At 40.4% G+C, this 24,232-nt stretch overlaps 1 protein-coding gene and 1 non-coding gene across 2 annotated transcripts in view; one reads left to right on the top strand and one right to left on the bottom strand.

Moving 5' to 3' along the window:
- Positions 1 to 24,232, bottom strand: part of LOC124166858 (xaa-Pro dipeptidase) — a 392,399-nt gene that overhangs the window by 337,798 nt on the left and 30,369 nt on the right. The window lies entirely within an intron of this gene.
- On the top strand, positions 10,692 to 10,773 carry Trnas-aga. Its single transcript has one exon. It is a non-coding gene; the product is annotated as a tRNA-Ser (tRNA).

The following is a 24,232-nucleotide window of genomic DNA, read 5'->3' as shown; positions in this document are numbered from 1 at the left end:
AAGAATTTCACTCGAATAAAAATAGGGGACATAATCGATTACCTTCTATCATTTCGTACAATTATTCGCTCAATATACCCCACAACTACAACACTCCAAAAAGCGTTGATTTTAGCCACAAAGCGCAGGTATTGGTATTTGTGTACAGTAGTGCTACACAATCAATAAAGTGAACATATGTATTTCTATTATTTTTTTAAATATCACATTCCGTGGAGTTTAATTACAAGCAGTACGTAGTGGAGCTGTACCTAGGCACGGACGAAGGAGGTAGAGAGAGGCTTGGAGGCTGTGCTCCGGCCCGGGCATAATCAGGGGGTAGCGTTGGATAAGGGCAGGTAGGGGAATGGGCGGGGTGCGTGAAAAGGGGCAGCAGGACCCTTGTCGGAGGGTGGGGAATAGAGGGGAGTTGTTTGGGGGCACATGCATACCCTGTGCTCACCTCAAGCACTCGGGCCAATGGCGAGAGCGTGAATAGTGCGACGACGAAGTCACATCCACGAGTGGTCTACTTCGAACCTCGCCTCTTTCTCTCCGCCAGGCAAGACGCTCCAAGTACTCTGAATGTTTTTATTTTTCGCCCACTTTTGTTATTTCGACGAGAACGGCACGAGGTGTTCTCCTCCTCATAGAATCTCATTTTGGGTAACCTCACGGAGCACACAAGATAGCTATTTTTTCTGAGAAATAAAGGCCAACCCTGTTACTGAAATCACGCTTTTAAATTAAAGAAGACATACCGTAATATAATCACGTGAAATTACTGATTAACAAGTTGTCAACTTAAAATTTTGTTCATCCACCCAGGAAGCCACCTGAGATGTATGAAGAGGTTGAGAATTTTATCCAACATAAACCACGCTACATGCTGAAACTCTTTTTAGGTTTCACAATACTGGCGCTGGTTTAATTATGCTGTTTCGCTTACCACTCGATATTCACTCTGATAAAAAGGCAATTGACGCGCAGCGAGCGTATAACCCTGACATTGATACTGTGAATATTACAAAGCAACCAATTGATAAGGAATCAACTAATTGGATAACTCCATGTAAAAATGCCAAGCTAGAAATAGGGGTAACTTACAATTAGTGATTTTTTATCACTAAGGAAAAAGTCAACATTACACTCCTCCATTCTAGAATGTCTTTCTTTGAATTCATGATCGTCACTTCATCACACAATCGGTGAAGTCGGGTATTCCAACAAGTCATAAGGTTATCCAGCCTAATAAGAAAGAGGTAGAGGTAAAAACAATAATTTCATTTCCCTCTATGCACTGAGACTACATGCAATATAAAAGAAATTAGTGAATTAAAAAAATTATTACTAAAAGAAAGAATGAGCAAACCATGTTTTGGCATATGCAAAATAAACTAGTGCAAGCAATGAAAATTAGCCTTTTTTTTTAAATAATACTGAAACTTGATTCACATAGGCGCAAAATGCATGTATTTACAGGTTTAACGCACAATAAAAATATACAAGACTCTAGAAGCCGATAAAACATGTCGTGTCATAAGCTCTTGCCATTGGATATGGGTCAATGGAACTGCAGAGAGAAAATTACTCCAGCGCTCCGGGGGAGGATACGAGCGCTATGTTACGTAACATAAATTCATGCAATCACAGAGAAATTTATTTGACCTTTTTTTAAGTAAAATGTTGCCCTGGATATTCAAATCGCGATTTCTATGAGGCAAAACTTATAACCCAGAATCGAATAAAAAATACTTTTTTGACGCACAATCGATCAAGAAATAGAAACCTAATTCCATGTTGCGCAAACACTTTGCTAAAAAGCTAATAAAATTACACACTTAATAAGGACATAGCTGGTCGAACAGAAGTAGCACAAATATTATGAACTTAAGTAACAACAACAGTATAGGACAACCATTGAGAATATCAATACAAATATTTAGAGTAGTGGTAAAGATTGTAGTAAGTAGAGATATTTTAATATAAAGGATTTAGGTTTAAATTCTATCCAAAGTTTCAATACTCGCTTAATGCAACTTAAGTATCTATAGCGATAAATAGTGTAGAAGAAGGGAAAGTTCCTCAATACGAAATCTGGAAATGTACGTTTTTGGAAGAGCGTTTAGAAGGTGAGGGCACCCACAGAAGACGATAAGATGGCGCAGAGCATGTCTATCGTTCTAAGCGTTATATTTTCCTGAAAATAAAAAAAAATCACCTATACAGATCATGTCACGGTCAGAGACGCTACGCAAAGAGTGTTATCGTAGTTATGGCATTTTTCAACTGAAGAGTGCCCACGCCAGCAGTAGCATTCGTGCTCACCAGCAGTCAATAGTAAGTTACTCCTCCTTTACTAAGCATTTGTTGATCATTATTTTGTACAAATGAACACAGCAATGAATTTTCATTAAAAAGTATATTGTTTTCATTTATTCGTCTTCATTAATCGTTTTCCCTTAAAAGTTGGTCGCTGGTTAACGCAGTTGTATTCATTGCTAACAATACATCATTTTCTCATTTAATGTCATTTCAAAGCAACCTACTGTGCAAGACTCTACGTCCATAAACAGACGAAATTTCACACTACTGCGTAATTAATCCGCTCACTCTATAACTTCATGATTCAATATTAGTTCTATTATTGACATAAGAATCGTCAAAACAGCGTAAAATGCAATCCAGCCCGTTTAAAATCCACCTTCTCATAAGTGAATGTGTATTTTTCCTCCGCAAAAACTGGAGTTGTAGCAAAAAACTAAAACTAGGTGCATTCCCTGATTTAACAAGTGACCACCTAGTTGTGTAGTACCACAAATGTCGCGAAATATGGGGAAAGCTAGAAAAAATGCCAAACACACCAAAACGAGCACCCATACTTGTAAAAAACTGGGTCAGAAATAAAATAAGTTTGGATTACTTTGGTTAGAGCACAAAACTATTAACACACACTTCCAGAAAAAAAGCGCGACGAGCAGCTCACTTGTCAGAAAAATTGGACAGAGAAACAAGCCACTGTTCCCTCAAATCATAAACACTTGAAATGAAAATTCTTATTCAGAATAACTACTGCAAGGAAAAAAAAGCTCCGACTAGCTTTAATGAACAAGAAAACGTGGTCCGAAAACTTCCACAGAACAGAAAACCTACTCAAGACGTTAACGAGGGAGACGAAAGCAGCATTTAATCAGTGCAACGCCAACTAAATAACCAGATGGATGCACTAAAAAAAACACTGCGTGAAGAAAAACATGGAATGCACCGCGGAATATTTTCACAAAAGCAAAACTCTCCCACGGCTAAAAAACAGGGAAACTGCAGATGGCATTAGGATGGAGAAAATAATGTTGGGGAACTGGAGGTAGAGACGCTACCCCTGATGGGAGAGGGAAAAACCCCTGTGTCCTTCGCCCTTTGAGAAAGGAAACTGGATGCGAGAGCTGGGGTAAAAAAAGAAGCAGGTAGAGGGAGAACGAGAGAGTGCAACCTTGTTTACAAAGAGAGGGACCCTCACATCCACCCATTCCAGCAGTTGAGAAAGGAAGTGCCGTTTGAAAAGGTGCCTTCGTCCTCCCCGCCAGACACCCTTGTCCAATGCGCAAGTTTCGTAGTAGTAGAAAAAGGTGTGAGGGCATGGGAGCTTGGCTGTACCCTTGAGCAGCCTACGTTGCTCATCTCAAGCGATGAACGACCCTGGCTCAAGAGAGCACGGAAACCATTTTGAGGCACGCGGTCGAGTGTGGAAATTCCAGGGCAAATCCATTTCGGGCGGCAAGCCGATTCGAAACGGGCTTCGTCGGGTGAAAGGGAAGGACTATTACAGCAAAAGATAGTGAGGGCACGCGTAAGGAAGGGTGGGTTCCCTCTGCATGAGACGATAACTATTACGCTATAATATGAAAAAGAGGCGATAAACAACGTTCACCAGTCTTCTACGGTTTTAAAATGGGCACATATACCTTCTATGCTTCACTGTTTATGTATAGCATAAAGTATAGGATGCTTAATTAAAACTCGGCATCGATATCTTTGCATGCCCTCGTGCAGAGACTTGTCATCTATATTTATTAGGAACACAACAATCTACATCTAGACATCTATATTTCATCTAACTAATCTTATCCTTTGAGGAAAGCCACTGACAATCTCAGATACTACCACTTGCCTCCCCGGCGGCAGCGGGTTTGAAAAAATGGCCCAGTACGCTACGAATATGGTCAACCGACTGGCGATAGGTGTACGGTAGTTCATCATGTGAAGGCGGTAAGGGTTGTAGTGTTTTGCTGCTGAGATTGTAGATGCTGTTATCCTGAGTATTATACACTACCTATCCCTATCTATCTAATCTTCACCTATGTTCTTAAAACAATGTGCATTGAGTTTACCCAGACCACAACATGCAGTACTTCCTCAAAATCCTCAAAGGTAAAGAACCATGCATGTGCTGGTTTTATTCTAATTTCCTCTCCACCAGGATTATCATAATCGCTATCCTATCATTACTTTGATCTGAACTAACACTAGAGTAATCATTTACATTCACTTCCATTTATCAATTTATAATATACAGTACCACTTCCACAGCCTGTAATGTTAGGCATATAGTCCTATATTCTCCATATTTCAAAGCTTTCTTTTCTTAGTGGAATTAGAACTGTCTGCACCAAATTCTCCTACTAATTGTGAGAAGAACGCGGTCAACAGCACTCGGCAAGGTAGAAATAAATTAAAGAACCTTGTTAATGTAATCAGAGTTACGAATCAAACGCAACAGAGTTGATTTAGGATCCTTATGCCGAAAGTCTAACAGTAGTTGTAAATTAAAAATTACTGGCAATTTTCCACAAACAATTTTATTCTTACGATCGGTTTCATTACATTTCGCAGTATCACCTGCCAGTATTACCTGCCATGCTTTTGAATTTTCTTATTATTTCTAACAGCATGTTTTGTCTTTTCTAGTTTTATTGGCAGATAGCCTTAATGAGTAGTTCGCAAGTTTTGCCTTTCTATGAATGTGGTAACTAATATAATTTGTTTGCAAGCGTAATGCTTTTTGGACCGGGTGGTGTGCATGTGGGAATCCCATTGCATGCTGGTGATTGATCACCCCTGGCAAACACCCTAGAGATGGCTCGCAGGGTATTATGTAGATTACCACCTCACAATAACAGGAAATGTATTGAAACCAGTCGTGTGAATAAAATCGCTTGTGAGAAAGACTATAAAGTTTTTATCTACAACAGCAACAAGTAGCATAGAAACTACTGCCTGGTAACTTAGGTCTTTTAAATATTAGATTTGCCATTTTACTCTTTAGCTGCAAGGTTAAATTTTATCTAGAGGTGTCATCGCTCTGTTAGAGCTACTTGATGTGTTATAAAGAATGAATTTGTCAAAATCAATTTAATCACGACCAAGTCTGAGGCCCTCCTGCTTTTGAAAAACCGTGGAGCGTAGTTTCAACACTGATTGTGAGATAAACTCAATTTCGGCCAAATATCATTTTTTCCTGTATGTCAAAAGGAAAAAAAACAACTGGGAGGAACAAATTGAAAGGTACGCAGCTGTCACCACGACTGCTAAATATGATTTCTTCTTATTTAACGAATAACCGTGAGACAAATGGGAGATTGGCCTCCCCCTGCAAAAGCATCAAAGAGGTGGCTCGCAGTGTATTATGTAGAAATAGATAAACAATAGTGATAATTTTCATTTTTAGGAGATGCTAACGCTGCGAGGTTGCGAAGATCATCATTATGACTACAAAAAGCAGTCCCCTGAAAAAATACCCTTGAGGTGACTTGAAATTTCTTATGATGATGTAGAAAGGACAGAGAAATAAAGATATTTCTATGTAACGTATAACATAACGCCGATATGATCCGTTGGCTTTCGCTGGGGCTAGACTCTACGATGTCGCAACGCTATCAATCCTGGCACGTGCATTTTGAAAGCACCTTTTTACCATGTGGGCTATTCCCGTGATGGAGACGTAATACGTGAAAAAATTGTCTTAGCCCCATTTCGATCTCCCCGTCATCTTCTATGTTATCAGACTTCCGAAGCTGGAGCGAGACGGATGGTAGAAATTCAGGAACAAAACTACTTCGAAAACACTAATAACTATTTCGAACTCTGCGGAAAGAGAAGGGAAAAACTTTCCGCTGCCCTTTACCCAAGCCCAAGGAAGAAAGCCCACGAGTGTAAAATCACGAAAAAGCATGTAGAGCGAAACGCATTTTTCACGCAAAATGTGAGAGTAAATAGCTAAAAATTATTTAGACTAGATTACAACTGCTACTTTCGAGAATAGCAATTTTGTCCTCACCTGTTTTTTTTATTTGCGACATCATTTGGTCAACATTTAAATTATTGGATCGTATTTTTGTTTCTCTCCAAATGCACGCAAAGTCAGTTTCAGCATTAGATCAGTCTTCAAATAGCATCTTTACACTACTCTCTTCGCCAATTCATGTATCTATTTTTCACAAAGGAAATCGTTTTAGGAGCGGCGCCTGTAATTATCCTTAGGAATCTCTAAAGGAATACTTGATCCCATGGAAACTCAGAATATATGACAGCCCATTTCATCTATGAAAACCACCGTAGGTTACTACGTCTTACCTGCCGATTCTGATGGGGAAACTTAAGAAACATACTAAGTCGTGCAATCAAGCGAACGCACAAAATACACCGAGAAAAAGCAAGATAGAAATCGGCCCTGATCCTGCAGACAATGTCACTTCCACCTACGTACAAGCGCAGATCATACACCTAATTACGCATGTTCGTACTTACACGTGGTAGACGAGCTAGATCGCACCATTTGCACACTAGAATGCTTACGATGACGAAACGAGAAAATAAAACACTCCCTAGATAGCAAGAACAGCAAAATCGCTTGCTTTCGCTGTTTTTCCTGGCGTGTGCAAGAGACGATGCGGTGTTGCCACCTCCACCGATCCAAACAACACCAAGGGAAAGTTCCCCGGGGTCCGCTCCGTATCAGGTACCACTCTCTGTTGCATTCAAATACCCAAGAAGGGACGGAGAAGAAACGGCTTCTGGGACTCGGACAATGCAAGAATTCACTCCCCCAACGCTTTCAGACTCGAAAGCTGAGGTTCCACGTAGCAAAACAACTCGTCGCGTCGCGACGCTTGGAGAGTACCCATCTGGAAGTGGTGGTTCCACGATTTTGAAAGCCCGACTTGGCTGAAATCGGTCTGTCCTCGACCCCGAATGCATGCGGGAAAAACATTGCGACACAAGTTCCGTCCACGCGCAACGTTTCAAAACGTTCCACCTAAAAATTTACCCACGCCATTCACCACGTTTACAAACAATGCATACTATTTTTAGGCTGTATATTTTGAATTTTCTCCCGTAGTAATAGATTTTCTTAAGTAATTTAATATATTGGCTAGATGCCAATAGATCGAGTTTATATAAAAGTGGATCCCCTAAATTTTTAACTAAGCATACAAGTTAATGAAACACTGACTTGCAATTTTTTCTGCAAAAAGAAAATTGCAAGTCAGTGTTTCATTATGAATCAATTCCACTCCATCTCGCTTGATTCCCCAAATTTTATAAGCATACAAGTTATTCAGGCAGATGAAGAAACGTGTTGGTCTAAAAGATTGCTGCACTCATGCTATTAACCTGCTATATTCGATAAATACCATTTTCCCACGTATAGATGGAAGCACGTTAGACTAACACCTAAAATCGGAGGCGTGATTCATAATTTTATCGTGCTTGTACACACAAATTTGGAGCCCCTTCCGGTAGTTCTTCATTGTATCGAGAGGAATCATTGTATCGAGAAACACCCTAGAGGTGGCTCGCAGGGTATAATGTAGATGTAGATGTAGAATTTAGACTTAAAGGATACCTGGGTGTCACAGATACCAGAGGTGAATTCTTCAATGCAACCTATCTATCACCTAGATTCCGAAGTGGCGAACGCTGCAAATTCAATAGAGACGATATCAATTTACAGACATAGAAAATGAAATTTATATTCCATGATCATTAGCGACATAATATCGAGACTCAATTTTGCTCCGGTATTACGTCTTCACCGGAAATTACAATTTAAATATCCCTGATGAATACTTCAACACTTCTTCGACTTCGACAACAAACAACAATTGGCTGGTATCAACTGAAAACAAATTGGTTCGGCCTACTATTTAAACATATTTTTATTTAAGTATTGCCACCGAATAGCTAGAATATATAAGTATTAACATAATCCTCGATCGCCGCATTTACGTACACATCGGAAGTTAGTAGCGATATAAACACCAATTACAGTGTAGTGAATCAGGCCTTCTGTGGGATACCCCATCAAATTTTAACCCTGAGTAGATAGTTGCATGAGGAAGGTAGGAAATTTTGATAACGGGAATGCGGATTATTATTGAGGATGATAACCTCATTGCAGGATTGTCGAGTAGAGAATATGGGGCCATTTTGATTCTATGTCTGATAATTAATTAGTGCAAAATCTCAAGGTTTTGCATTAAAAAAGATCATATTTAGCATCATTTCTTGATTGTGATTGTTCCTGGACTTCAAGGGTACAATACCGTATATCGATGGCTAAGTTCTAACAACACGTATCTCAAATTCGGCCGGTTTGAGATAGGTATCAAAAACAAAGTGTAATAACATTATAAAAATAAAACACAAGCAAAAAACAACTCTTTGTTTGCAAATGAATGCTTCTTTTTCAGTTTAATGAACTTTTGGTTTTTCATTCCAGTGTGCGAGTAAAAAACCTTAATATTTTTTTTCTCCTCTTCTGAAAAGTTGCTATTTTTGAGAATCGTGTTGTTAGAACTTATCCATCGGTATGCATTAATAGATTGTACGCCTCCGAAAACTATCTATGAAAAAAAATTGACACCAGGCCTCCCCAGCACGTACTTTTGACTTATAAAACGACAAAACCGGGAATAATCCAAAACACTACGCTACACCGAGCAAGAAGTGAAGCCCAATAAATTGTGAATGAACAAGTCCTTAAGTATAAACGATACCAAGGCATGCCACTGAGAATATTGACTAATAACATATAAATGGAAACAGAAACCTAATACACATCCATAATTAAACACATACCATGCTGAAATAAAGGAAAATACCCAAATCAGATCACTGGCGTGATGCCTTGTTTGGTAGGTACCTTCGTGAAAAACAAAATCAAAAGAATTTTTGCACCATTTTGCTACGTGTATGCATCAATGTTTTTCCGGGATCTCTTAGAGATTATCTCCGAAATGGATCTCACGAAGGATCGAAAAAGTTTACTCGGGTGCCATCGAGTCATTGGCCTTTCTCTCGCTGCCAACGCGGTGCTCACCAGAGCACGGAGCCCTGAAAAACAACCCCGGATCGCGAAGCGACTTCCTGAAGCCCCACACGAGGAGCAAAGACGCTGCAAACAAGACACAGGGGACGGTTTAGCGTCCGAGGGACGTCCTAGTTCTCATTGTTGCGCTTAAAGCTCGGGGCGCCTGCTTCCAAGGACGAAAGATGGAAAAAGAAGAGAAGAGCCCATCTCTGTATTTCCCCCCTCTTTTTTGAGAGAGAAGACTTCCACAGGAAACTGCTTCAAAATACATTTCCCCTTCCGAACGCGCCTTCTCGACTGCGTGCGAGGTTCCACGACGAGTGGATAAAAGGAGGGGAAGAAGACTTGAAAGGGAAGGAGTAAGGCGACTGGGTTGGAGGGGGGACAACAGTAGGGGTGGCTTGTGTTTATACCGGCATACCCACTCGCGGAGGAGGATGGGGAGGACGGGAAGGGAAAGTTCTTCGAAGGCAACATACGCGAAGGAGGCGATGGGGTGGGGCGGAGTTTAAAATGGTGTACGCGGGGTGGGGGAGGAGGAGGTTTAAAAAGGCGGGGGATGAGGGGAAGGCTTGGTGGGGAGGTGGGCGAGGAGGAGAGCAATAGGGGAGCGAGGTCGGTGTCCGCCCGAGGACAGCCCAAAGTCGACGCGGCACACATTTCGGAACAACAAACGAACTCCTCCTCCCACGGCTCGTCTCGGGACCTCCTCCAAGCCCCCACACGCTTCCCATGGGTGTGGGCTTGGGGCGCAAACTTTGGTGGACTTCCCCGCAGCTCTTTGGCAGTGGCAATCGTGCGAATTTTCGCCCGGGACGGAGCATGCGTGAAGAACACTCCCAAACGCTTATTGTATCGCTATCGTCTCATGCTCCGTCGTTCCACCTTCCTCACATCTTATTGAAAACAGTTTCTATGATAGAATTTGTGTGTGATAGAATATGATAGAATTTCTAGAATTTGATAATAAATAAATAAATAAAAACAGTTTCTATGATAGACAAGGATTACTCGTAAATGCAAGGATTCTGGCTATTCGAAATAAAAGGTTTATAAATAACGATAACGGCGTTATAATCAACAAACTAAAATGATTGCATGATTTAAAAATAAATGAGGAAATTTGTCCGGAATATCGGAGATGAATACCATATAATTATTTTCCCTGAATCAAATAAATGACCATAGACTCAACCGACGTGATGACTAAATGTTTGGTGTGAGCATAGGATACGAATGTGGAGTGTATCATTAAAATACTGGAAACCGGAACAACAAGTTCCTCACTGACAACTTAAGTCTCATGCTACAGCTTGAGAGTGAGGGCGAACTTGAGTAACAGGCAGTCGTGGCCGAGTGGTTAAGGCGTCTGACTAGAAATCAGATTCCCTCTGGGAGCGTAGGTTCGAATCCTACCGACTGCGAATTTTTTTACACTCTGTGCATCATTTACGTAATCCATTGCAAGCTGATTTCTTCTATGAGCAATAATCGAAAAGGATCCTTTTGAACTATGAAAATATCGACAATCACAAATCGATAGATCCACATTTGTATAGTTCTACATCACTTACTAAAATGGCTGCTACAACTTATAATCATAAGGGGGTATAAATGGAATATTCACGTATAAGGAGACCGCAAGCAAAGCACAAAAACCCGATAAATGTTTTCATGATCTTAGAAAAATGGATTTCACGGTAAAGGTAGCGCATATAAGAGTTATATTTGAACATTTTCAATTATTCACTGAATTATTTGAATTACTTAGTATAAATTTGAACTTTAAATTTTCTTATCGTAAGAAAAAGCCGCCGTTGCCACTCGCCAGAACTTACAAATGTAAATAAATAAAACACATGCGATTGGTTTTTATTCATATGTATCTGGGGGATGAAAGTATGTTCTTATTAATAAATAACATTCAACGACTCGTAATTTTGTCATTGCATGATCCAATGAGCATGATACAGCAATAGTTATTCACACTAAATAAGGAACTTTTCGAAAGATTTAGTTGCTCCTGTAAATACGTCATGCCGAGACAGAGATACAGGAAATCGTAAAAGATAAATTTTGATCAAATTTCGCGTACTTTATCTTCATGAGGTGGAAAGTATGGCAAACACAGTTCACATTAATCCGGTGATGCTGATAGATCATTTATATATAAGCTATTTATAAAAAACGGATGTTTAGCTCGGGCGCAGACATTGTCATTCTTTGTCTTGAAAACAAATCTCTCACCAATGACCTATATCGCATACACATTTTTAGCATGCGAGTTTTTTAATCGGCATACACCGCGATCCTTCACTGATGCAGGATATAAGATTCAGGCTATAAAAATGGTTGGAAAATCAATTTCTCTTAAATGGGCACGAGTGTAGGAGAAAATTATGCATTAAAAAAGAGATTTAAGGCAAAATTTACTAAAATTAACGGATGCCATCCGTAAAAATATTATATATGTGTTTCACAATGGATAAAAAAGCCAGGACCTTTGCCCAAGTGTGCAACACCAGCCAGACGCAATTCTACGGTATCGTATCGGCCACTAAACGACACCAATCAGCACCAAATCCAACTGTCGGGGAGCACAGCATCTATTCGCTTCCTTATTCGATCCTCGTGAAAACTCCGCGCTTTACCTACCAAGGGTCAGTGCATTGAGGACTCATCATCTAACACCTAAACGCTTCAAAATGAACCTCACGGATGAAACTTGGGAAAATTAACAAGCTAAAGCGTCATACCTGATTGGAAACTTGTTTTACCTGCCGTTGGATCACCAGTAGGAATTGCAAAATAAAACCTTTTGTTATCCTGCGGGCAATGCGCGTGATGTGAATCAGCGAGCGTCTTCAAGGCCGGCAGGTTATTTAACCGCCTCATTCCCGGACCTTTTTGGGGATTGGGTTGAAGGCTGATGTGGCAACCGCAGATGCCATTCGCGGTAATGCCCCTTCACAAGCCCTGCGTACCGTCAGAGCGGGAAAACCACAATGATATCCCTCTGTCAACTCAAGCTAATGATTCAACGAATAACGAGTATCGGCCACTCGAAACATGGATTCACATTAATCGCAAGATGTATCAATAAAGGCCCACGACTGTAACATTTTAACACAAAGGCTACTCTAAAGTTGTGTAAGTTAGGAAGCAAGTAAGATTATGTAGGACTTAATAAAAGAAAGCCAAAGGTCCATGGTTCGATTCCCGGTCCAGAGGAATTTTTTCTCGTGGCAATTCTTGTATAAGTTACATTAATTTGTTGAATCCTCAAAATTAACACACAATAGTCGTTATTTATTACTAACATATCACAGTATATGAAGCAGAAACTACCAAGGGAGTCTTCAAGCACACAACAGTTTTAGCTGTATTGTTTAGGAATCAACTAAAATTTAAAATGAGATAAGTACTTCTATTTTTTTAATCACATATAAGATTGTATTCATAGACTTTCTTCTCTCATATCTCCATGTAATATTTTTCATGCCATGGACAAAAAAAGTTTTAAAACTGAAAAGCAATAATAGTGACACATGGAGGAAAATCGATATAAATATTACTGTATTCAGGATAAAGAAGGCCTTAGGTTACAAATCATATAATGTCCAACAAAAAATAGACATAAACCAATATAAACCACGAAAACTGCTACTGGGGCCTCCATTCGTATATATTTTAAAGTTATTCTCCGCAATAGATTAGCACTCCGCGAAGAAAATTACCCCGGCAGCACAATCTCACCGAATCAATACAATACCGAATCAAAGGACCTTAGAAAGTACAAACTGCCCAGAGATTTTCGTCACACATCAGTTGCATGAGGATAATAAGAGCCACGCCCGAGAGAGGCAAGCAATACTGACCTTTGCAGTCATTTCAAATATACCGAATGGCATTCCGTTGAAATGGGGGTGGATTGAATCATATCGACAATCATATGAAGCGATTATTTCAGTCGTGATTGCAGTTGGGAAGTGAAAGTAACGCGGCGTTTTCATTCCTAAGTCTCGCGTTTTTAGTACCCTTTTAGGGTCAAGCATTCCATTTCTAGCCTCTCACGAAGAACATATTTGAAATGTCAACAGCCGATCTTTCTCGCAGAAAGCACGCTCACAAGTTGACTTGTAGTTATGCACATTTTATAACCACACTTGTGAGTATGATCCATCGTTTAGCAATTAATTTAGACTGAGAGCGAAATAAAATATGCCAGAGAATGGTACAATAATTATAATTCAACAATTGCAAGTCAAAACAACTTTAACGTCGAACTTTCAAGAAATAATAAAATAGCAATTAAAGCAACCATTAATCCTAATAAAGTCTGCCATACAGCTAATTTACTCGTAAAGGTTTGTAATAAGTATGGCAACCAGCAATAAACCACATAACATCCAAGTATCCTGAAAGAAACTTGATTGTAGTTGGAGATTTCAACGTATCTTCTATAGATTGGCAGACGTATACCTTCATTCCTGGTGGGGGGGATAAAGTGATTTGCGAGGCGTTATTACAAACTTTTGTATCAAATTCATTGTTTCAAACAGCATTCGTACCTAACAGAGGAGAAAGCATTGTTGATTTATTAGCGACAAATTTACCTCATCAGGTAATAAACGTGAACACCTCCGAAGGAATAAGTGACCATAGGGTAGTAACTGCAAAGTTATCTCTGAATACCGCTAAAAACTTTAAAGAGCGTTAAGTTTTCATTTTTAAAAGAGCGGATTCTGATAGGTTTAAAAGTCATCTGAAAAATGGTTTCCTCGCGTTTCAAGAATCAATAATAAAGTGAAATGAAGAGGGTAGTTGGAAAGCTTTTCTTTCGCTCGTAACTTCGGGAAAAAATAGCTACATCCCTAGTAAACAAAAAAGAAGGTAGCGAACCGAGATTGTATGACGCGGAAGTAAGAAAAGCATTGAGGCGGCAGAGAGCGTGACATGCTAAAATGAAAAATGTCAACACGCATTTATCCCCTAATGGACGCGAGTTAGTAATTAAAAAATATAAGTTGTATGAAGCCGCCAAGAAAGAAAAACACTAGTAGAGCAGTTACGGGATAACCCAAAGGCATTTTCGTCTTATGTTCGGGAAGTTCAAGGTAAAAGATCTACCGTATGTTCTCTGAGAAACGATAATGGAGATGAGTTGACAAACAGTTCCGAAAAAGCCAATTTATTACATTCCTAATTCAAGAGCGTGTTCACCCAGCCTTCTGAGAACTCATCCAAGACAGTTGACAATCTCTGCATAAGAAAGATGCCGCCTATTGACATTAATGCGCACGGAATAGAATATATATTGAAATCTCTCAGTCCAAATAAATCACCTAGTCCAGACGAAATCCCGTCTCGCATATATAGAGAACAAGCCTCAGAAATTGCACCCTTCTTGCAGTAAATATTCAGTAAATCCATTTAGCAACACGAAGTACCTAATGACTGGAACATTGCTAACGTAACGCCAAAATTCAAAAGTGGAGACAAGGAACAGCCATCTAATTATAGACCGATATCTTCAACGTCCATCTCATACAAAGTCCTTGAAAACATCGTAGTCAGCTCAGTAATGAAACACCTAGACGCGCAAAACTTGTTAATGATAACTCAACATGGATTCAGGAAAAGTAGATCGTGCGAAACCCAGTTAGCGCTTTTCGGCCACCATATTTTAGTCTCCGGAGAAGACAACATTCCAGTAGACGCGATTTTTCTTGATTTCAAAAAAGCATTTTATAAAGTACCCCACGGAAAGTTATTAATAAAACTGAAATCTTATGGCCCAGATGAAGATGTCATTTCCTGGATAAGAACCCTAGAGGTGGCTCGCAGGGTATTATGTAGATGTAGATGTAGAAATAGATAAGATAACTTTATAATGTTGTCTACTAACTTAAGTATACTTTAATGCATGTTTCCGAATTTTATTATTATTTCTAACAGCATGTGGTAGTATAATTTTTAAGTATGCGTAACGTTTTTCGGACGATGTGGTGAGCATGTGGCAATGCTGCATGCTGGTGATTGATCAACTCCAGCCAAACACCCTAGAGGTAGCTCGCAGAGTATTACGTAGATGTAGATCTAGCACTGACTCCACAGTGACAAATCCGACCACAAGAGAATACTCCGAAGCTGCTACTGGAGTCTCCGATCCCACAGCTTAGGGAGATAACATTAACAGTCCCGCATATGTTGACGCTACATACGTAGAATAACTAAGCACACCCAAATGCATATGATAACCTGGGAGGTTGTGTTTGAACGCTCCTGGAAATTCCGAGCGAAAATTATTCTATTTCAGACAACTCAACCACGTAGTTCAAAGCACGTAAACATCTCGAAAGCCGCAGCAGAGTGGAGAATTTTATTAAATCCTCGGCCGCAGGTATCCCCTTTTAGATAGAGTTTTTCTCGCTCGTAATCATCTTGAGAGGAGCATGAATACGGGGAGTCCGATAATCTGAACTGTCTACGGCACACGATGCGGAACGCTGAGGATCCAGCTGGCGATATAAATTCAAGGCTGTATTTGCAGGAGCCCAGGATTGGCACACGGCAGGTGCAACTTTATCCTCGTGTTTTCCACGAGGATTCGAAAGTCGCTGATGGGCTGGCGACCGCCAAAGACACGGGTGAAAGTATTTACACCACGGACGCATCAAGGGGATCGTAATTACCCGGGGTAAATATCAGAAAAATGGCTGCAGTCAGCCATTCCTATTATCTATTTTCAGTATTACTATATTTTATTTTCAGTTCATGCGTCCTTACAAGTTGGGTGGTTACGGCGCATTTAGCCTTCATTCTCGCTTTCATACATTTACACATAAATTCGTGCGTGCTTCTTTCGTACAACCAGACCTTAAAAGGACTCAGAGTGATATAGCGCTAGTATCCATGAGTTCATTTCTTTAAAGAAGTTCAAGGTACTGAACACGTATATACATCGACGTACTTCTAATTATTTCATCGATCAACTACCCTTCAGAGGTGAATTCATTTTACGCAGTCTTCGAAGCGCAGATGCCGAAAGAAATGAACCGCTTCATAAGCAGTTTAATGAACTGAGGGAGAGGGAAAAGGCCTAACAATGGTGAAGTATAAACGCAAACTTCACTTACGTCCTTCAGGTGTCTTTGGCGGAAGGAACGACCAGTTTTTCCTCTAAACCAGTCGTCTTCCCAGTCTAAATTAAAAAAAAGAGGAAACGCAGTTATTATATAATTAACCCCATCGACGATTCGAAAGTCACTATTGTCCTCCCGACCGGCTGCCAGAATACAGAGTCGGAGTAATGACTCAGAAAATAGAATACCTCATCCTTACGCCATTTCGAGGAATCGTCAGTCTGCAAGAGAGGGAGAGAGAGAGCTATGAAGAGTAAAGACGAATTGAAGGAGCTACACCGCTAACGGGATTCCATTATCAAATGCCGAATTCGTTAAATACTTGGGGGTCACCATTACCCGGGATCTTAATGGGGTAAACACATACGTGAAGTATAATATAAAATAAAGTATAATACGGGAAAGCAAAGCGTAAACTGGGATTTGTACTATACTTCATAATTCAAACCATATAAAGATGACATTATCTCAAAATTACTAAAATAAGTAAGCGGATATCATACAAATCTCTCGCGAGCTCTCGACGGCCCTGCAAACTCTGGAGGCATATTCAGCTTACAAGTCCCAAGATTTGTTAGAGTCCCACTTTTTCGACATTTGTGCTAAATCCCGCGAACAACACCTCAAAAGTGAACTCACAAAAGGTTTGACTTCCCACTGGGGAAAACCAGGAGTCCATTCCAAGCGTCACTTAGGAACTGTAGTTGTGTGGGTCATTAAGGTGTTGGCTCCCAGCAGTGCGGGGACAGACCCTTAAACGATTTTCGTGATTCCATGGGCTCAGCGAGGATAAGGACGCTTAGGCAGCACAATACAATTGACCAACTCTTTGGAAGAGCAGCACTATTGGAGAAAATGCTTTTGTTTCCCTCAAAAAGTCGTATAGAAGAAGTATTCCTGGCTGGCGTTGGAAAATCCACATTCCGCACAGTTGTAAGAACCTAATCCAAAGAGACGAGATGCGCCTATTCACAGGGCCGTGAGTCAGCTAGCTGTATGAATATTCGCAATGACTCTTAGAGAGTCTGGATCAGCGGAAGGAGCAATGATGGGAAAGAGGCCAAGAGAAAATGTGGTAGTGGTTCATGGCACTAGAAGCCGGACAATAACAAATGGGAAAAATCACATATTAGAGGTATCGAAACAAAGCAGCATAAAGGAAAGTTATGAAATGTATTACGTCAGATATCGCCAATATCTCGTTGGCTTCGGGCCGTAACGCATGTTAAAACTAGCTAAGATGCTTAGTACGAAAGCAAAAATGCTTTCACGACGTATTGTAGTAGTAGTATTTGGATTTAGGGTGCGTCGACGGCAAGGTCATTTTGCACCATTCACGACGTATTCCTTGACAAGTAATTACGTACAAACTTGAAGGATGACATACTCTCTAAAAAATATTACATTATCTTAAGTGTTAACATAATTACCAATCAATAGAAAATAATAAGGCAACTTCGTCGAAGCAGTAAAATTGCGAAATATAGGCAATTAGTGGACATACACGGCCTAGCTCTTTTTGGCTACTTGAAATCTGCTATCACTAAACCAAATCCGTATGCTCAAAAAATAACTGCTAATTTGAAAGAACTAAACAGCTTTTTCCAAAGGAACACCGATGGCAATAATTTTGAAATCTTGAAATATCAAGAACTTAAGTCACGGTTTTTTTCAATATTATTTATTTCCGAGAAAAATGCACCGATGATTCGTTAAAAATAACATTTTAAAAAGGTACGTCAAACATCATCGCGTAAAAATTGAAAGCAACCTATGATGGGACAGGTAGGTACACACAACAGAGAGTTTAAAGAAATATGCGAAAATTAAGCTAAGAGCCCGAGATGAGAGAGTCAAAAAAATCTTTCATAAAATAAATCTTTGCACGATTTCAAGTACTTATTCCACAGCTATTAAATATATATCATCATAACATCACTTTAGAATAATTTTCTGCTCACAGCCACGAAGAGCTGGTTTCTACAGCACCACGGCCTGTGAACAAGAGAGAGGTAGGGGTCAATGAAAAGCATGGCCTCGAAAAAAATATTTCCGCCGTTTTCAGATGGGATGGGTTTCTGCCAAAACATTCGGAGGAATTGGAAACCCTCATCCAACCTTGAGGCGGACGACTTCTCCCGCAAAATTCTCTTCTCGGCTGAACTCCACGCCAATTATTCTTCCCTGAAATGATTTCCCAGTGAAGCTATTGTGGAAGCGGTTCAAATTATTCCAGCCCGCAAGAAAAAGTAGTGCACAAAATGGTTTTTGTCCGGAAAGTATACTTCTTGCGTTAATGAATAATTAAGGGTGAAACCTGAGATTGCTTGCCGGTATATTTTAGACACTGAATAGAACACTGAGATATTAAACGCATTAAAATTTTCTTAATAAAGCAAGAGAAGTAATATTTAAGTCAATGATACAAGTGTACAAGAATACAATACAAAGTATATTTAAAGAAATAAAATACACTTCCAATCAAAAAAGTGCACGAAGCAGACCGTAAGGCAGCAAACTGCGGAAAGAATGCATACAGATCAAAGTTAATATGCGTCGAAATAATTTCCGTAATAGCCATGTGCGCAACAAATTTGCATCGCTAGGGCATATCAAAATTCCGCGTAGAAGGGAAATCGATGACCTCACACGTCACGTATTCTCCTAATGGCTCCCATAGCAACGCAGCTAATACCAAGAGGAACCGTCCTCCCCTAGCCAGCATTTTATAAACATCTACGCAGTTGGCATTCAATACAAATTTGAGGGCACATGGTAGGACTAAGAGCTATACAAATCATTCATTTACACAATAAACAATTAATGATCACAAGAGTAATTACAGCAATGTAATACTCACTTTCTCGCCAAGCAACGATGCTAAGTATCTGTCATTTTTACTGATTAACTGTCAGATATGCACAGCAGCACTAACAGGACGAATCGAACACGATATCCATATCGTTATCGATGCATACATGCGGCTTGAAACAAACTTTAACGCGATTTAATCCTGACAGGGGTTAAAAATTGCATGAATTTGACTCATTTTTATACATATAATTCAGTAAATGGAGCTAGCCGCTTTCCATGCGCCACTATCATAGCTGTACCCGTTTTACGAGTGTAAGGCCAGGAGGGTCTTGAGATTTCGCTCCCTTTTAAAATAGTAGTACCATTCGATGAGCACCCAAACGCCCAACTCACTACCTACGACACACTCCCTGTTTTCCCTCCATTTCGTCTAGAGGTTTCGAGAAAGTAACAATTTCCGCGAATGAGTTTATCAAATGCGATTAGCTGACTCGGAGCCGCGGAAAGGGCGAGGAAGGAAAAGCAACCGACCATCACCTGCCACTTTCCCCATTCCGTCACGAAGAGCACAACTGCCACAGCTATGGCACCCCAGACATAATTCTGCAACAACTAAGTTCAAGGAAAACCAAGCAGGTGTTTGGCACGGGGCGAGTTAATGGATTTACCCGACACCTACCTCAGCTAGGAATACTAATAGCCTCTATTTGTTCTCTAATGATTCCATGCAATAGCCCGCAAGTGTTCTAACGGCTAAGGAAAGAAGAAGGTACTCAAAAAACAGAATTCAAGAGAGATTCCACTTCTACGGGGCGCCAAACATTACTTATCTCCTAACTCAACCATTATGGACAGAACTGTCGCGCTTTCCTTACATCAACATTTAACGTACTAAATGACATCAAAAGGGACCCTCAGAAATCAGGCCGCAGATGCCCAAAGGGTTAAAAAGCTACTCCCGACATTTTTTGCTGGGTTCAGCACTTAATAAACCCTATCAAATATCTAAATGAGAACGTGCAATTGTTGAAATGTTTATCAAACCTGGATGTAAAAGGCCACTGTGTGCTGCTTTCGGTGGAATGGAAATTAATAACTACTTAATTAACTGGTTTAAATGTGAGAGAACGCCTCGCTGAAGCACCTTCTAAAACATTGAACCTTCGAACTGACAATGAGTGTAAGATAGAAAGTGATCACCTTCAGTCTAACACTATAAAACATGCTATTTAGATGCAGATACCAATCAGCATATACTATGTCACACAAATGGGCGAATTCCAATAACAAGAGAAGGTGGCAGAGAAGCGTATTTTTACGCGAGCGATACACAGCGTTAAGAATCGTAGGGGAAGCCTGATCACCCACTGCCATTGTCCCCGAGGCTTCTTAGCGTGGATGAAAATAAATATGGCTGGAAACGACCCACACGCTGGACCACTGACTGTGTGGTGGCAATGAGAAAAACATTGGGAGGATAAACAGCAACAACGATGAAGCATGAAGGGGAAGGCAGAGGGGGGAAGTAGGCCCATCCATCCCTCCCCACTCGCACCTGCTACCCCCCCACCATTTCCTCCCCCTATCACCCCACTTCCTCTGCCGCCCCGTCCAAACCCTCCCTCGCCACATCGTCTCAAGGTTAGCCTTGGGTTTGTTTGGGTGAATGCTCGGCCAGTAATGCATAGGGGGAAGGGAGCCCGCGGCTGCTAGAGGAGGAGCGAGCACGAGAAAAAGGGGTAGGGCATGGCCAGATGGAGGAAAGGGAACCATAGGAAGGGCTGGCCCTCTAGGGTGGAGGAGGAGGTGTCTGGTGAAAGGATTGTGCTTAGGAAAGGGGTGGCCGGAGGAATTGTTAGCGTAGGCGCCCGTATCACTGCGGGGGCAAGGGTTTTGCTGGTGGGAAGAATTACGGGGGTGATATACCGTAGTAAACCTCCGGAGAGGTGGAGGGGGTGGAGGGGTGGTGGGAGCAGCACCTTTCCTCTTCGCTCCTAGCCCATCGATGGGAATGTTTTCAGGCGTCTTCTTGAGGGAGGGCCACGACTGGGCTTCGTCCCCGACCATGGACGAGCGTTCCATCGCGACAGTGTCTCGCTCGAAATGGCTCCCGATGAAAACCGCACCCCTTGAATACAAATCGCGAGTGGCCGACGCTTTCGTCGCCACCCGGACGGGGACAAGCGAAATATGCGGCAGTCAAGTGGCGCGACGTCTCTCCACTTTCACGGATGGACAGTGTTTACGAGCGAAAATAAATATTGCCGATAACGTAGCTGGTGAGGTCAATTAGTTTAAGACACAAAACCTTAGGAACTGTCTTTCTTCATCTCATACTGAATACCTTTTATGAGTAGAACGCCTAATTATACCGCTCCAAAGGTACGCCGAGCTTATCTCTCATGTACAAAGTGCACTCTTGTTGAATTTTCATCTATAAACAAGCCCCATATTTGAAGAAACCAACATGAGAACAATATAAACTTTTGAGTTTCGTAATTATGACATTTTTTGTATTCTAGCACATAATTTTTACTTGTTTTTGTTAATATGTAGGATAGATGGTGAATAATGATAAAGAAAACGAAAAAAAAAATCTCTAGGGATTTATATGGCACTGATGATTTAAGGACACTTCAAATGCAGAGCTTCGTACATTGGATATGTCTTACAATTGAAATGCCCATTGTGATTTTCATGAAGATTAAAGGCATAGAGGAAGGATTGAGAGGAACCGCTATTTAGAAAAATAAACATACACAGAGCCTACGACTATCCCAAAAATTTCTTCGATCAAAAATGAATACACCATAATCATCGTTGTCAAAATAAGAACCCAGTTTCGATTGCCACGTTACGCCCCCATAATTACCCAAAAGCTATTTGATCTATAGAATGTGTAGGAACAGGAAGTGCTACCCGGAGATAGACGCTATACATAGTTAAAATCAACGCGTTGGATTTTCTGGTTACCAACCTCGCACTTCCATATCATTCCGGGAACCCACGGGCAATGAGAATGGAATAACCTCTTCAACAATCTGTCTCATGTTCATGTGCCTTTTTCTCTCGGTGGTCCTTGGTATACGCAACCCTCACCGATGGAAATGTCCTTCGGGGCTGAAATCGCGGCGTGCACATTTCGTTGACAATCCTACAAAAATTATTTAGAGGAAAGGCCGAAAATTCACCTTTCTGTTCGGAAGTATTGAAATTAAATTCACTAAATTAGTAAAAGCGCATTTATTTCCGCTGTTTCGAGTAATATTCTAGCGCCTTTGGATCATATGTGGTTTAATGGCACGTACGATGAACATACGCATTATATTTAGCAAAGTGAGAAATTTATGAATAAATAATTTACTCAGCGTGAACAAGAAAATGTTAGCTAATTGGGGAACTACATCAAACAAAAATACTGGAGTGGCTACAGTACAGGCAAAACAAAAATTACAAGAAAATACCCCAAACAGTCGTCCAATATTAGTTTTGACTATTGCTAATTCTTCTCGAAGACCCACCTCTCCCTCTCTATGCTTTGTTGGCATAACAGCCTTTCACAAAAGAGAAAGTAAACTTTGAATGACATTTACCTAACATTCTCTCCCTCTTTGAGCGAGTAAAAATGCTTTCGAGAACCACGCCAAGGCCCAAACACCTTCGAGATTCAACATAGAGATGGAAATTCGCATTTCTATGTTGTGTCCTCGCTCACCAAGGGAACACTTGAGGTTTTTAAACCAAAAACTACTATAGTACAAGATATTCAGATTAAAGTATTTACTCCATGTAAGTTTATGTACACGTTCTTCACGTTAATGTGAATAAGCTGGCTTATAGAAGAATTTAGTTGAAAACTATGTAAAACTACTCAAATCTCAGGACTGTTGATCGCTAGTGCTAGTGCAGAAGAGTGATCACTCACTCTACATTCGGTATTCAAAGAAATAAAAAATAACCATTTTATTCGTTATTATATTAACTGTAGCAAATTTTATATTTTTTATTATTCCAGCACATATTATATAAACTCTAGCACATTATTATAGCAACTCTAGCACAATTATCATGTAAAATTATATCAGCACATATTATTTTGTAGAATATTACCCTTCTCAGTGGAGTAACTACGAATATGCTTTCGGGGGTGGGGATGGGGTGGCTTGTGGTGGCGAGCCTCCTCCCGAGTAACTACAATACAGACTTGTGGTGTAGCCAACTAACCTATGTAAAACCTAATGCATGTTTCTTAATTTTATTATTATTTCTAACAGCATATAGTAGTGTAATTTGTTAGTATTCGTGACGTTTTTTGCACTGTGTGGTGTGCATGTTTGAGTCCAATTGCATGCTGCATGCTGGTGATTGATCACCAAACCAAACCCTGCCAAACAACCTAGAGGTGGCTCGCAGGGTATTATGTAGATGTAGATGTAACGGGGTGCGGGTAAAGTTTTGAAGAATGACATGCCTGGAAATTCATTTTGAATCATTTTTACACTAAAACTTTAAATTTTAGCACACGCAGTTATAAAATGTCAAAACTAGACAATAGTTTTACATATTTTTTTTTATTTCTTCGATGCTTTGGGGAGGGATCTATCCCCTCATCCCCCCATAGTTACGCCACTGACCCTTCCTGATACTACAGATTTATAATACATCAAATCCGATATTGATAATTTCACCAAACCACCCCTCAAACGCTTTTCATCACCAATTAAGTAAAGTATACAAGCGCAAAAAGGAGCTACCCGGAATATTAGGACTCCAAACATATACGGCTTATTCCGGGGTCAGTTCAACCAGCACCTAAGCAAACTAACCTTAGGGCTGATTAACTGACTTAGCTCGTTAAGTAAATTACTTATAGTAGGCCATTGATGGCGAGTAGTAAAATTACTCCACGAAGCATAAAGGAAAG

The sequence above is a fragment of the Ischnura elegans genome, chromosome 1, assembly GCF_921293095.1.
Source record: "Ischnura elegans chromosome 1, ioIscEleg1.1, whole genome shotgun sequence".
NCBI classification, from domain to species: Eukaryota; Metazoa; Arthropoda; class Insecta; order Odonata; family Coenagrionidae; genus Ischnura; species Ischnura elegans.
This window is presented reverse-complemented; position numbering and strand designations above follow the sequence as displayed.